This window comes from Apium graveolens, chromosome 3 (assembly GCF_009905375.1).
Source record: "Apium graveolens cultivar Ventura chromosome 3, ASM990537v1, whole genome shotgun sequence".
NCBI lineage: Eukaryota > Viridiplantae > Streptophyta > Magnoliopsida > Apiales > Apiaceae > Apium > Apium graveolens.
This window is the reverse complement of record NC_133649.1, coordinates 281347838-281364371: the sequence shown is the minus strand read 5'-3', so window position 1 is coordinate 281364371 and position 16534 is coordinate 281347838. Positions and strand designations below refer to the sequence as shown.

At 35.4% G+C, this 16534-nt stretch overlaps 1 long non-coding RNA gene across 1 annotated transcript; it reads right to left on the bottom strand.

The window, feature by feature from the left end:
• Positions 1-14057: 14057 nt before the first annotated feature.
• LOC141711088 (uncharacterized) lies at positions 14058-15561 on the bottom strand. The gene is made up of 4 exons (XR_012571210.1): positions 15162-15561; positions 14578-14705; positions 14258-14448; positions 14058-14167 (listed from the first exon to the last, which is right to left on the bottom strand). It is a non-coding gene; the product is annotated as an uncharacterized LOC141711088 (long non-coding RNA).
• Positions 15562-16534: the final 973 nt, after the last annotated feature.

The following is a 16534-nucleotide window of genomic DNA, read 5'->3' as shown; positions in this document are numbered from 1 at the left end:
TAGGTGAAATTGGAATGCTTAATTCTTCATCCTAAGGCAAGAACTCAGCTAATATTTTGTAGCAGATTAATTTATGGTAAATCAACATTTATTTGATTTAATGAGAAATTAACTGAAATATGAATTATAAATATTTCAGAATTCTCTGCATATTTATTTTTCAAAATTTCAGCTTGGAATTTTTAACATTCTAAGAAAACTTTCAAGCTGTTAATTTTACATATAGCTGTTAATTTACATCCATAATATGTAAAATTAACAGAAGGCAGAATCAAAGTGATCAAAAGTATATAGATAACTGAGTTCTCGATAAGTCTAACTGACTTATCGGCAAGTCATTTTAAGACTTATCGAGTGAGTTCTCGATAAGTCAATTTACTGACTTCTCGAGTGACTTCTCGATAAGCTTTATTATGACTTATCGACAAGTCATTGTAGAGTTCTCTATAAGGGTTAAGTTACAGAGTTCTCTACAAGTATCTTTTAGACTTATGAATAATTTAGAAATGGAATAATTTAATTTAATAAATTATTTTGGTAAAATACTTTTGGCAAATTTATTCTGATTTTATTTTGATTTATTCAAATAAAAACTGGAAACAATTCAGTCCATTTTGGACAAACTGGGTATTTATTTAACATCTCGATAAGTTAATTTTTAGTTCTCTAGAAGAATAAATATCTTTTACATCTCAAAATGACTTCTCGATAAGTGTATTCTAAATGCCTATATTTGACTTGTCGACAAGTCATTTGCTTTTACTATAAATACCCAGACATCTCGATACATATACATAGCTACACCTTAGAGAACTCTAAGTGACCTAGCTTTTTCAATGCAAAACCGATTTCTCTCTCGTTTCAACTCCTTTCTCACTATTTTTTCTTACCCACTAAACTTCATACTCATAACAATGGCAGCAAACAATATTGTACCCTTAATACCAAAGGAGACTAACTTTCTTGCATTCTTAGATGCAAACCAAACACCTAAAACTTTCAAAAGTTTTGTCAAGTTCTTGTCTGAGACTTACTTTGTAGGGGCTCTTACTGCTAATCATGTGCTTTACTTGGATGTGTTATGGGATTTTTGGAACACAGCAGTAACAAGGAAAATTGTGCATGAGAATCAGGCTGTATCAATTATAATAAACTGCACAATCAAGGGCCAACATGTGGAGATCTTTGAGGATGATGTCAATATGGCATTAGGAATACCTATTGACAAGATGGTGGAGGCTTTAACTCAGGATGAGCTGTATGAATTCATGGACTTCATCAACTATTCTGAGAAGATCAATCTGTCAAGCATGAACAAGAAGCACCTGAGGAGAGAATGGTCCTTCCTATTTGATTAAGTGATAAGGGCTTTCACTTGCAGGAAGTCAGGGTTTGACAACATATCTAGTGTTGTCCAGAAGCTGGTCTACTCAATGGCTCACAACAAACAGATCAATGTAGGACACTACATACTAGAGGAGTTGAGCACCAGGCTAACAATGCCATTGGAGTCAAGAGGTAAGGAAATTTTTCTTCCTAGATTCATTATGTCTACTTTAAACTATAAAGTGAATGACATACATTTGATAAATGGTGTAGATCGATCATAAATAGGCAATTATAAGGAAGTGTCCAAAATTTTATTTGGATCACTTATTACTAAGAATAAGGTTCCAGTGGGTCTTAAGTTAACACCTTTCATGATTGAAAGATTTAAGACCTACCTTTATCCTATGCCTGACATGAGGCCTAATGTAGTTGTGATAAGTGGCATTTTATACCACTTAGAACGTCTTATAATGGCTTGAATTGATGTCTTGAAATCAAGTAATTTGTGTATTTGATGCGTTTTTCTAGTGTTTGTGCATTTCAGGGTATTACTTGCATTTGTGGGGAGATTTCATCAAGAATAAGCCTTGGTATGTACTTGGCATTGCAAGTGGGAAGTTAGGAGCAGAATGCAGCAAAGAACGGGAGCAAAATAATTAATTTTCCAGAAAGGTGATGGGCGTCCGCTCAGCCTGGCTGGGCGGCCGCTCAGGAAGATGGGCGCCCGCTCAGGATTGTTGGGCGGCCGCTCAGGGGCGCGAATTAAAAATATGATTTTTAGAGTTCTTGTTCTGCTGAACTTCTGATTTCTTAGATGGCTGGGTTTTGTGGGGCTTCTATATAAGTAGTTTTCGGAGACGTTACACGTGTGTTGAATCGTGTATCAATCGAGGAGCAAGGAGATAAGGAAGAAGACCGTTTTAGCACACCGCAACGAAGAGGAAGCTTAGTTTCTTGTGATTCTTTTATTCGTTGTAACATTGGATGCTAGTTTTCTTTACTTTGAACCTTATTACTCTTGTGACGTACTCTGGTTTAATATAAGTAGTTTTATTAATTATTCTTGTGTGTTATTATCATGTTTTCATATGAACCCATGGTGACGATGAGTTCAATCATGGGCTAATCGTGATCATGGGGTCGTAACGGATTTGCTATGGAATTCTTTAGTTAGTTGTTTAATACCTTAGTGTGTGATGATTGCATGATATCTAGTATTGGTTGTGTTTATTCGTCTTATGTGTGTCGCGAACATATAAGATAGGGTGTTAATCTCTTGTGAAGCGACGGTGGATCTTGAGGTTTAGAACTTGCCATGCATAGGTTCATGTATGTGTATGCATGATTAGTGGGTAACTCTAACCGTTTTACTTGCCCTGTGTAATCATAAGGAATAACTTGTGCTTAAATCGTTATGTTGTCAAATTCTGTAGACATATAGGGTCTCAACATAATTGATGAGTATTCAACTTCTATCTTAATTGTGGATGTTTGGTAGAATGGTATTGGTACAACGAAAGTTGGCTTTTATCAGTTTAGTGTTGTTCAATTAATTTCATCACCGTTACATGCTAAGGGTAATAACAATAACTATTGAAGGAAGTAGTAATGAAGTTATGATCTCATGTGTGTTTAATATTGTTAATTCACGTGTCTGTTAAGTGTTTAATTCTCATAGTTAATTCTAGTTAATAATTAGTTAATCAATTCTATGTGTTATTGTTTTAACATTGAGAAGTAATCATACATTGGTGAGTAAGTGTTAATTGAGCATAATTAGTCCGAGTCTCTGTGGGAACGAACTAGAAAGTATTCTATATTACTTGCGAACGCGTATACTTGCGTGTATTATTAGCGCATGTTTTCCGCCCTAACAAGTTCTACCTAGTGCAATAATGGTTCCTAAGCCTCTGGAAGCACAAATACAGGAACACCCACATGAATCTACCCATGTTGAGCCTAATTCTTCAAAACCATTAGTAGCTAGGAAACCAACCACTTCATCCTCTCAAAAGGGTAAACTGAGTAAAAAGAAGAGAAATGAGATAACCCTCACAGTAATAGATGAGAGTAGTGAGGATCAAATACAAACTGAGTCACCCTTGGTCAGAAAGACAAAGAATGCTAAGCAAACTGAGTTGACCACTCAAAGCACCTATGTATCCTCCCAAAAGGATGCAGTTGTATAAATGGGGACAAAACAGACTCTAGAGACATCCTCTCAACAGGGTGTTTCTATTAAAAAGAGCATTCTCCCCGATGCATCTTGTAAAGAGTCTGCACATCCAACACTTGATCAAATTCAAGTGTATGGTAGAAGAAATAAGGATGGCACACACAGTGAGAGCACATCTATTGAAGCTCCCTCATCCATTCAGGGGGGAGCTGTCAACACTCACTACTAAACAACAACTCTTAATCTCTCAAATTTCTTCTTCACATACAGCACTTGAATCCAGTTCTCAAGTGCAAGCTCATTCAAGTGACTTGGTTCAAGAAACCTTGCTCATCACCCAGAAACTATAATTAGTTGGTGAGAGGCTACATGTTGGGGTAGACCTTGATGACACAAACACAAACATGGGGGATTCATCAGTTTTTACTTAAAACCCCATAGAGATCATAAATGCACCTTCATGTGCAAATCAGACTTCACATACTGTTAGGTTTGAGGGTAGTACTCCTGAGGGGGAGCTATCTAAATCCTCTACAATTCAATTGGAGGTTCCTGTTCTAGGAACAACTCCCCTCAAAACCCTGGTTGAAATTGCTTTGACAATTGAAGCTGGGAGTACAATTGCCAATGACCCTTCTATGGGAGAGGCAAGTTTATCACATTCATGTGACAGTGTTTTGCAAGAAGCACAAGGGTTTGAGACTGGTGCACATGTCAATAACCCGGTCAAATCCCCTCCAATTCAATTGGAGGTTCCCACAACAAGTGTGGAACAACTTGTCATAACCACGGTATCTACTGTGAGTCAAACTGTGACTTTTGTCATAGGTGGTTCTGATCCAACTCCACAACCCTCAACCTCACAAACTCAACAACCACATCTTCTCTCCAACTGGCTACAAGAAGATGCACCTCTATCTAATCTTAAAGATTTCAGGGTGGATCAGCTAGCAGCACTTGCATAGATCTCCCAGCAACTTTTAACCTCAGATATGTCTAACCAGGAATACCAAGCCATCATGCTCTCCTATCAAACAGATGTCTAAGAACAACAAGATAAAATTATTAATGAAGCTGAACAGGATGGCAACTGTGATGCTTGGCTGAAAAAGGACTATAATCTGGAGATGGAGGGTGTTTTACCTAAATTCATGGAAGACTATCTAACTATCTTGGGAAGCAATACCAAAGCCCTGACTCCTGGTAAAGTTTATGATGCAATCAATGAAGTTTTCAAGTCTCAACTCAAAGCTTTCCATCTCTTTGGAAAAGCACTAGAACTCGGGTTGATTGGTCATGAAGATAAGGTAAGGAAAATGGTAAATGAGAAGATGGATGAGATTATACCTTCCCAGGTCAAGATCACCTCAAAGTTTCAACACTTTGCTGACCAAATGAAAAGACTAGATTTGACCACTATGGAAAAAGATGTCAAAAATCTCAGACAATCTTTCATTGCTCTTCATGAAGTGGTCCAACAACAAATCACCAATTCAAATGACACAAAGATCAAGTTGGATCAGCTTCACCAAACCAGATATGAGCCTTCTACATTGCTTATAGAGGGTGTCAAAAATGTTGTGGAAGCAACTTTTGGCTCCTCAACATCTACAAGTTCTCATTAACCTTTCTCAACTTCTATAAATCTTCAAATCCAATCTTTTCAACAACAAGTCTCAGACTTGCAGTCCTCACATGTCTCCCTAAATGCTCAAGTTCAAGCTTTGACTTCTCTAGTCAAGAGTCAACAATCAGATATCCAAACCCTGGTGGACTCTCACAAGCATCTCCAAATGCAAAATTCTGTTGCTTTGGGAGCCATCATGGGTAAACTCAATATACCATTTCCAGCACTCCTTGAAGCTGTGAGACCTGAAATTCCTACTCATCCTATCACGACTTCCAACAATACTAAGGGGAATGGCTACGCTATAAAGATCATCTACTCAAAGTGTCCAAACTGCTGAAAAGAGCAAAACTCAGGAAGTTGATATTGGAATGGAGAGGATTATTAAAGCAGCTAAGGGACCTAGTCTAAGCAGGGAATTTGATGAATTGCTTAAGGCTCTCAGGGCTTCTCTCAATGACAATTTCTTCACCTACAAGAAAGCCTTGGACAGGACAATAAACTCAATAAGGGTGATATTGGTAACAAAAGACAATTTTCAGGAAAGAGAGATTATGGTCAACATAAATGACTCAGGGGTAGACAGGAGTATGTAGGTGTCCCTCAACTATCTTATCTCTAGGAGGGCATCTGAGTTGGACATTCTGATAAGCAAAGTCAGAATAGTGATTCATGAAGACACTCTCTTGCTAACTGAATTGAAAAATGCTCAAGTGGCTGCTTTTCCTGAAGCATACCTACGACCAAGCAAGGGAGTGGTATACATCTGTCCTCCCACCAAACACTTCAAACACTTCCAGATTCCTAAGCAATGTGTCATGGCCAACAAAAAGATTATCATGACTCTGGAGACTGAGTTGAAAGTAAAGAGAAATAAGACTATTGAAGATGAAGAGATGATTAAGTTGTTGGGAAGATATTTGAGGAATTCTGAAGCCAACTTGCCTAAAACTCAAATCAACAAGGATAATTTGGATGATGATGAGCAGAAGAAAGATGATCAAAAACCTTCTGGCTCAAATCCAAGTCAATCCTCCAAGGCAGCTGGAAGCAAGGATGAAAAGAAGAAGGATGATGAGAAGAAGAAAGGGGATAAAAGAAGAAGAAAGAAGAAGCAAGATGGCTTAGGATCATAACCACAACAAACCCTAAAAATCCAAAAAAATCTAGCTCAACCTTCAAATCCAACAAACTCAATCATCAAACCACCTCAAACCTAAGCCTAAATTCCTATACAAACTGCCAACACCTTTCTAAAAGTACCAATCACCTCTAACCAAACATCTTTCAAGAAAATCACAAACCTACCTTCTCCAAAGCCATCACTCAAAGTCAACTACAAGTCTGTTGGGAGGAAACCTAAGAAAGCTAAGTCTACTGAAAAAGTGGAAGTCACTGAAAGGGCCATCTGGAATTGTTTCAAGAAAAATGATTTTCTACCTTTAAACTGGTGCATCTCAGATGAAGATTATTTTCAACAACTAGCTGAGAAATAGTTAGAGTTTGGGTTGTAACTCTAAGGGAAGTAAGAATCTACTATGAAGATGGATCCTTCACATTTCTAGGCTGCAGCTTAATGGACTCTCTCTCCCCCACAAAAATCAAGAGAGTGATAAGTTTACTGAAGGATAAGGATACTGCTACAAGAGCATGGAGATCTGTGTTGGCTGAATGGTTGATTGAAAGGGAGGAAAGAAGAGCAAGGAATGAAGCTGAATATGAGGAGAGGATAAGGACGTATGATGAGGAGATTGAAATGTACAGGAAAAGATCAGAAGAACTCAAGGCAAAAGGAATGAGCAGAATTTCTAAGGATGGAAAATTTCTAAATGTAAAAGCTGGAAAATTCACAAAATTTAGGATTGATTTGCTAAATGGTAATCCAAAGCCAGACAGACTTAAGCTTGTGGAAGCTCTAGAAGGGACACCAATAATAGAAGAACTTGAAATTCTTGTTTACTTAAAGGACCTTATTAGAGAAGAAACAGAAGTAAAAACAGTCTTTACCTAATGTATAAATGTTGTAATTGTATCAATTTTTATTTATTAGTTTTATTTTCCATTGTAGCTTGGGTTTAGTCTTGTTAACATGCATGAATTTATGTTAAGCAATCTTCTCACAAATTGGGGGAGATTGTTATGCAAGACATGCCTATACTATAGCAAGACTAAGTCAAATTGACAACCCTAAGTAAGTTGTATTGTAATCTTAGTTTGCATTTTGTATTGTAACATTTAAAGTCTATAAAAATGTCAAAGAGCAGACTGGAGTCTTTTTCTGTAAACAGTATCAAGCTTAAGAATTCTATCTGGAAGAAAATCAAGAAGATCATACCTCAGAAGAATTAAAAAGAAGCTTGGAGTTGAATAAATATGTTTTGAGAAAAATGTTCCAAGTCAAGATCTCTACAAGTCACAGATTTGGTGTTATAGATAAGTCATTCGAGAACTCCAGAATGACTTATAGAGAAGTCAGGGAAGCTACTAGAGAACTCAGAGATATCGATAAGCCAAATTGAAGACATAAAGATCGGAGATATCGACAAGTCATTTCTTCACTAGAGAACTCTAGAGATATCGATAAGTCAAAATATCACTAGAGATCTCTGAGATCTCGATAAGTCAAAATATCACTAGAGATCTCTGAGATATCGACAAGTCAAAATATCACTAGAGATCTCTAAGATATCGATAAGTCTATTTACCACTAGAGAACTCAGAGATATCGATAAGCCAAAAGTGAAGACATAAAGATGAGAGATCTCGACAAGCTAAATTCTCTTATAGAGAACTCAGAGACCTCTATAAGTCAAAACAACTATAGAGTAATGAGAGATCTCGATAAGCCATTATACTTATCGAGATGTCAAGTTCTCTATATACCAAACTGGAGATCTCGAGGTAAAACTCAAAGTACAAAGTGCAGACCAGTTCATTATCCAAGATTATCAATCAACAAACAATCTAATCGGTTGGATTGACAAGTCTACAAAAAGCAGCTTTTAGAGTACAAGATCAAAGGCCAAGATTAATTGGCGTAAAGTCAGAGACGTGCAAGATTAGCAAGATACACTAAGCTGCAAATAGAAAGATTTGATTATCCAAAAATAGGGTTTAGTACATGCTAATTCATGCTGTGTAATAACCAGTGCTTACTGTTTTATAAGGTAAACACTGGATGCTTTGTAAGCAGTAACAATTTAGATAAGAAAAATCTTGTATTCTCTCAAGAAAGAAGCTAAGCTCTTTATCAACAAAGAGCCTAGAAATTTTATAGCAAAACATTCTTAATTTTTAAAATAAAATTAAGTAAGTTTTGAAAGGTCTATATTCACTATTCTTACTGCTTTAATTTCAGTTTTAACACATCTCACTACAAGGTTTAATTTACTTTGATCACTACCATAAATAAATCAAGAAAAGTAGAAAAACACCTAAAATGCATTCACCCATCCCTGTGTGTTATTCATTACCTAATAATTCCTGCAAAGGGTTATGCCACACAAATACTCATTGTCAATTCCTGATGTTGTGAAACAGGACACAACCCATTCTGTTCCAGACCCAAGCATCTCACTTTCTAAATAGAAATCCAACCACCTCTGGTTCTTCCCAAAAAGAATCAGTTATCAAATCTTAATAACCAGCTAGAACGGATGTGTCTGGTGGACAGTCATATTCCAAAGTTGTTCCACATTCACCCACAGAAAAGGAGAAACAAGGTGGAGAAAGGAGAGTGTCTGGCTCTAAGAAATATATTCCAAAAGGTAAAAGAATAAGACAGGCACTTGCTAAAGAAAATAAAAAGAAAAATAGAGCAGGAAGAAGTCATATTGTTACTGAATCAGATACTGATGAAAGTGATGAGAGCCCACTTGTCTTCAAAATGAATGTAAATCCAGTGGAGGTTATTGGTACTGAGGAAGGAGATAAGTCTGATGATGAGAAGGATGCTCTAAAGAAGAAAAGAAAGTTGATCAAGTTGGCTGACAAGCTTCAAGCTTAACAAGAAAAAGTCAAGATGCAGACAAAGCTCCATGCTACTCCTCAACAATCTAGTATGTATCCTGACAGTGAGAAAACTGATTTTCGTAAAATAGTGATTTCTATTCCTGATACCTCATCAGTTCCCGACTCTCCTCCAGCCATATTTATTGAAGTTTCTGATGAAAGAATAAGACAGTTGGCAAAGGAGGTTGGTCTTGACACTTTGGGGAAGAGAAAAGCTGAGGATAAAACTATTTTTATGAGGAAGAAATCAAAATTCCAGTCATCATAGAAAGAGCACATCATACAAGAACCCGATTCTCAAAAAGTTTCAGCATTTGTTCAAGCTCCAGTCACAGAAGAACCACTCTCTCAATGTGAGAGTGCAAACACATTCATTCAAAGGATAATTCCTGACATTGCTCAAGATGTTCCTAATTCTTTGGAAACTGAGGTTCAAGCCCATGTACAGCAGAAGAAGCTCATCAGGAGCATTTGGCAAAGCTAGATGCAGTGATTAATGATCCAATATTTGAGGTAATCCCACAAGAACCTTCAACTCAAAGGGGTGAAGAAGCTTCACAACCTCAGGTCATACAAGAACCATCAGTTCAAAGTACTAATGCAGACCAAACTGCAATTCCTGATTCCAAGTCAAATCCTGACGCTGCTCATCTTGATCATGATGCAGCAAATCCTGACACTTCAATTCCTGATCTTGATGTTGACATGGTGGCTGCAAAGAAGGACACTGGAGCTATATTGGTGACTCTTTTTTTTGCTATGCCTTTGGAATCATCCACACAAGGTATAATTTCTACTTTCACTTCTACATTATCTGTTAGTATGACTATATATAGACCCTTACATGAGGATATCCCTATTTACATGACTGCAGACCATTCTTCTCCGCCATCTCTTATTTCTTCTTTTGTGAGTGATTTTAGACTTTCTAGTGAGACTGAGAGACAAATTAGTGACAAATAAAATTACTGAGAGGCAGTCTCCTGTACTGGAAAAAGGGAGGTATAATTGAGAGAAAAGAGTAAGCAAAATATTACTATTGAAATAATATATGTATAAGAAGTGATGAGATCACTTTAAAAGATCAGAGAGACTTAAGTGTTACTGGTTCTTTTATTTCAGGCTCTTCTCAGGATACTGGTCTTCCTAAATCAAAGGTTGATCAAAAGCTCAAAAGCATAGTTGAAGATCTAGTTCCTGATGATCATGATATTCCTAAAGAGTTTAGCACTGACTGTGATGATAATGATGATGATGATGATTATGATATTAATGCAGCTCAACGTAAAGCTGTATTGGAGGCTTCTAAACATTCTACCTATGGATCCTCATCAGGCCATGCTACTATTAATGCTCATAGATCTCATGAATGGAATCACTCATGGAGGCTTTCCAATGAAAGAATTTCTTATGATGCTGCTCACACTTTGGTAGACCATGTTGTTAACTCCATTGTTAATCCTGAGTTAAAAAATGATGTTAAAGCTACTACAATTTTTGTTAAAAGAACGCATTATTCTCTTTATGCTCTCAAAGATTCAAATAATTATTTGAAAAAAGAAGTCGCTGACCTTTCTGTTATCATCAAGGGCATCAACAAGCATAATTGACTAGTTATAAGGATGTTGAATGTAAAGTCCAATCAAGAATTGATGAATGAAAGGCTAAGTGCTATTGAATCTAGTCAGCAGGCTACAAATTAAAAACTGGATGATATTTTCCCCTTGTTACATGGTCTTGATGCCAAAAGGGGGAGATAGTAGCTCAGACAAAATATGCACCTGAATCAGTATTGAGGAAAAATGATGCCAATCCTGATGATGATGGTAGAAATCAAGGCACAGGGACCTCTGATGGTGTGGTACATAAAAAGATGGAATCAAGACTCAAACACAAACCATATAGTCAACTCATGTCTCTACAGATGGTGCAAGGACTGTTAGAACTGAGACAATGACTCATTATCAAATATTGATGGAAAAACAAACTTTATCTATAATTCATGAGGGGGATGAAATGATCATTGATAAACATGATGATGCTCAAAGGTTCTATATGTCTTTCAAGACAAGAGCTGTGAAGTTGTGAATATTTATAACAAGGATAAAAGAGTTGAATATCTATTTAAAAGAAAAGCACTGATTCACTTAAGTGAGGAATTTCCTGATATGACAGAGGAAGTAATGCTAAGGCAACATGAAGAAATTTTAAAGCAATTTCAGTCATGAAGTCAAGAATCCTCTATAGGTGGAAGGGCTTGAGGATCTAAAAATGCTAGAAGAGGAAGAGGGAAGTACTCTCAAAAATGATCAATCTGTTGTTCCCTCTCAAAGAAGGACAAGGTCAAGTGGGGTCAGGATTGAAGAAATTTCAGAGACATCTCAGTCTCAGGCTCCGAGAATTCTCATTGATCCATAATTTCTAAATCATGAACCAAGGATAGATGCAATAAGACTAGTGACTCCTGACATAGATGTATCTGTTAAGGAACCAGAAATGTCATTGATTAGAAGATCAAGGCAACTTCAAATTACTGCAGCTCCTGACAGTGCTAATCCTGACACAGGAATTTCTGACACAATCAATCCTGACAGTTTAATTGTTGATCCTGACATGAGGACAAACATTGAAAATCCTAATATTAATGGAAATAAAGATTAAGAATGCTTCAATCAGTTGAATATTCAAATTTTATTTGTCTTTATTGATTCTCATAACTTTGAAATTGATGAAGAAGAAAGAAGAGAAGAAGCAGGAATCAGAAAAGCATTGAATAAGGCTAATGATGAGTTCAATAATATGCTTTGGAGATCTGGAATATAGAGATGACATATTTCAAATCTTGAATATCTTGAAGAAAAGGAAAAGATGAGGACTTATTTTCCTAACATAAAAAAAGACTACAAATGAAAAAAGATTGATGGATTAAAATGTTCTAGTAAAATAAATTTTATTCCAGGAGGAATTAGACAGACAAATCAAATTGCACTTTCTCTGGACAATGATTCAAGTTCACCCTCTTGGTTGAGACAAACACAAGGTCTCGGATTTTTGGGGCCACACACAAGAGCAGGAATTGAGCATCATGAAGTTGCATTTGTAAATCCAAGAATGGAAAATTTTACATTGGCTGATAGACCTGGTCAGGAAATTACTGCTGATCATCTTAACAGACTTGAATCTGTAAAACTTATCATTGACAAGCATGATGGCTCGGAACCAAATAAAAAGATTATGTTGATGTTGGAAGGAGATCAAGTTCAAGTATTTTCTTCTGATGAGCTACTGATGATGTCAACCAAGGAGCTTAAATATATTCATTACTTGCTAATGGTTGAAAATCAAGCATCTAAGGAATGGTCAGATTTGATTTCTATTCAATCAGAAGGAGAATTTAAGATAAAGGTTTTGATTACTTTGGGCATTACACTCATATGTACATGAACTACAGACATTAGGAAGTGAACATAAGAAGGGGTGCAGCTGTGTATGAAACAATTCTTACTTCAAGACAGTTGACATTAAATTCTGATGGTCTGAGAACTAGTTATGTATTACTTGATGATTTGATATTAGAGAGGACTTCAATTGGGAACTTGAGAGTTGCTATATATCAGTTATATGAAGAAACTGATTATGAAAGAAGTCTAAAGATCAAGCTAAAGAAACTTCTCAGAAAGAAGATAGATGAGAGGGTCAAGGATTTTGTCATGAGATATTCAAGGGTTTATGAAGAACCAGGAAATTAATATCAACAGCAATTACTGATTATACTCTACAACTTTTGACTCAACATTTTGTCTTCCTGTTTTTGGCATCAAGCTGAGCATAGAATTTATGCATATTCTACAAAGCATAAATTGGGAAGGAATGTTAGGTGAAAATGCTCTAAGTTAGGATCAGGATCTGCTGGGAATCATGATTTGTCAACCGTCAAGATTTGCATGGCATTAGGATTTGACAACCGGATGAAGACAGTCATCGGGATATGACTAGGTGTCAGGATTACTAGAAAAAAATCAGAATCTACTGATTTATACCGTCCCAATAATTGAGGAGTAGTTTAATGTCAGTTCCTGATTTGTAGGAACGTAGCTATTAATTGAGATATGTATAGAAATAGGATAAATATCTTTTGGACATATCTTGTAATTGATAGAGAAGCTGTGTATTATATAAACACGAACTACAAGAAAAAAAAGGCTCAGACAACGGTTTTTAACCGTTTTCTGAGACCCCTCAATACCATTGAGTATTGAGGCATCGTCTATATGTGTATCAGAAAACGGTACCCATCCGTTGTCTGTTTGAATCAAAGACAACATCGAGGTCGTATAAAACTATTATTCGAAGGTTTGATGAAATAACGGTTTAGCTTAACAGAGTGTTGTTAGACTTCAAGTCATTCAAGTGTTTCTACATAAAAACCTTTTGTTTGAATATTTGAAACAAAAGGGTTTAGTTTTACACAACCGTTGGGTGTGACATATTGTTGTAAGTTTTTCATGCTATTATAGTATTGTGTGAAACATCTTGTTACAACGATCAAGTAAACTTAAATTTGTGTATATTATATTCAGAAAACGCTTTATTCATTTGTAACATTTGTCAGAATAGTTACATACAACGGTTTTTTATTATTTTATTACAGTTTATTGACATTAGATAATGGTTTTGCAAGCTAAAAATATTGTTTCAATTTTACACACAATGGTTTGACAATATTTATATATTTTCCAAGTGTCTCTTAGATAATAATTTACTAAACATTTTGTACATGAAATATCATGTGAACATAATTACATATGAGGAGTTGAGATACAAACTATAATAATCTAGTATATATCTTTTACTTTCTATGTCTTAAGTCTTTCCAAGAAAAAATAATAAATTTAACACTTGAAGACACATAATTGTTGGAAGTGTGGCTGGAGTGCTCAACAGAGTTGGATAAGTATATGGTATGCCTATCATCAAGCTGAAATGATGATGCATGTCTTGTGGTAGAATGCAGCTCGAGCTTCCTGTTTAATTATATAAAATAGATGGAGTACAAACTAAGTCGCCACCAAAAAATGAGTGACTAAGAAGAACTGTAAAAAGATGCATCTTACCCGAAAATTCAGGGTTGCCTCACCGACCATAAACACAAATCAATTGAATGCATATAATTTATTACCAGCTACCAACCATGACACAACCTTTGAAAACAAAGCCACCGGGGTACTTTTTTTCACCTCTCACTAATGAAATAAATTTTTTTACATCCCCTATAGAACTGCTCCATTTAACGATATTATACATCCTGGGATACAATAAATGAAACTTTCATTCATCGAAATGTTAAAAGTACATATTAAATATCATAAGTTTCTTGCATCATTCATCAACTAAAAAGTCTCTAGTTAATAATAAAGTATAACAAATTGGGTACCTCATAAAGCTATTTTCATCTCCTTCAATCAGCCTAGAACGGCTGGCATTCCAAACTATACTTGTGTTACATTTTCAATCCTATCGAGATATGCAAAGTACTTATCCCGGGGAACCTCAACTTCTTCTCTTCACACCATCAATGAAAATACACAAAATTAAATAAAAAAAAGAGTTAGCAGCTGATCAGATGTAGTTTCCTAGCTAATATATAATATAGAAAAAAACTCAACCAGCCTTTAACATTAATTATTTCAAAGAAAAGTTTCAAATGAACTGCCTATTATTATTTAACAGGATTAATTTAGATGAAATAAAAGATATTTTTGAATAAAACTACTGATTAATTGTGTAAAGTGCAGATCATGCACAGATAGGTTTAGTCCACCTATTTTTTGGCTTTCAAACTAGTAATGCGTATCATATCATCTTATATAAGATACCCTAGAATTGTTAATGCCAATTAATGTGTCTTTATAATCATAAAACTATTAAAAATGAGTCCATAGAATATTAGTGAAGGCCAAAAAAAAATTAAAAGATAGAAAAACTTATAGCAATAGAAAGAAAACATGATCAACATACCTTATATCAAAAGTATAAGTGCACCTAAATGTTTGAAGAGAAGCCAAGGCTTTTCCCATTTTAAAATCACACGGCCGAAGGCTACTTGACGTTATGTTTGAAGTCACAGAGAAATTTTGACATGTCCATCTAAATAAGATAATGTCAAATATATCGATAAAAATGACTAACTAAATCTAAATATGGACAAAGATGAACATGATCAAGATAACTCCTTGGACTATAACTAATGTGGATAAGCAAGCTTTCATCCAAATTAGTGGCTATAAAAATGTGATGCTTCAGCGACTCCTTTTACAGTCTGCATGAACGTCAACATCGGGAACGAATCGGAAAATATTCAGTTTAACTAAAAGGAGAAAATCTATATTAAAGGTTCTATCACTAAAGTCATGAGTATAATTAAATAAAGTATACCAAAATTTTATTCTGTTTATTAGAAAATAATGAAACAATGAGATCATATACATAATTATCACAAGAACGACCTGAAAGAGGACTAAAGTTGAATTCTTGAAAGAGCTTTCGCTGGTCCATATGTAGTTTCCGACCACTTTCATGCCGCCTAAGAGCATTTTTGAAACCTTAAAAAAACAAAAGATAGAAGGAGAAATTAAAGTCCATATGTGGATAATTCTAATTACACAATCCACATAGAAAAACTACATTTAAGAATCGTTAACATAAAATTTTGAATTGTGTACATAGATAGAAGGAGAAATTAAAGTACCTGACGAGCGTGTTCGGAAACCCAATAAGCATCAATGGACAACAAAGGCGAGGAATCCAAGCTTTGTTTAAGTTTAGAGGATTATCCTCATTTCTTATTCTTATTTGTCTGATTATTATCAATAAGTGAACAAGCAGGATCTCCAGCATCATTTGGAGGCGTTTGAACTAAATCGAAAATGAAGCCTCTGTCCAATTTTGAGCTCAGCCTCCCAATTACTAGACCTACCTTTTTCAATCAAGGTTATAGAGTACTTGGGATAAAGAAAAGAGTTGGGTTTTGGATAAAGGAAACAATCACATGTAGATTAGATCGGAAATCATAAATAACAATCACACAAAAGGGGATAGATACAACCCGTTTTGTGTAATTAGTGTTTCAAATAGAGGTGGATTGAGATCCAGTAGAAGAGAGAGGCGGGTTCATGTGTGTTCTGTGTATAAGGAGATAAAAGGGGGAAGGAGGAGTGAATTTTAAAGAAGCGGGAATCAAAATAAAAAGGGGGAAATAAAATGTTAAGAGGGAAATGAAATGTTAAGGGGAAACAAATTAGAACCAATAAATTAATTGGGAAAATAGAATTTTTGCTTCAATATTCTTATAAAATTTATAGAAGATTAATTTCTTTTTTTATATATTTCTT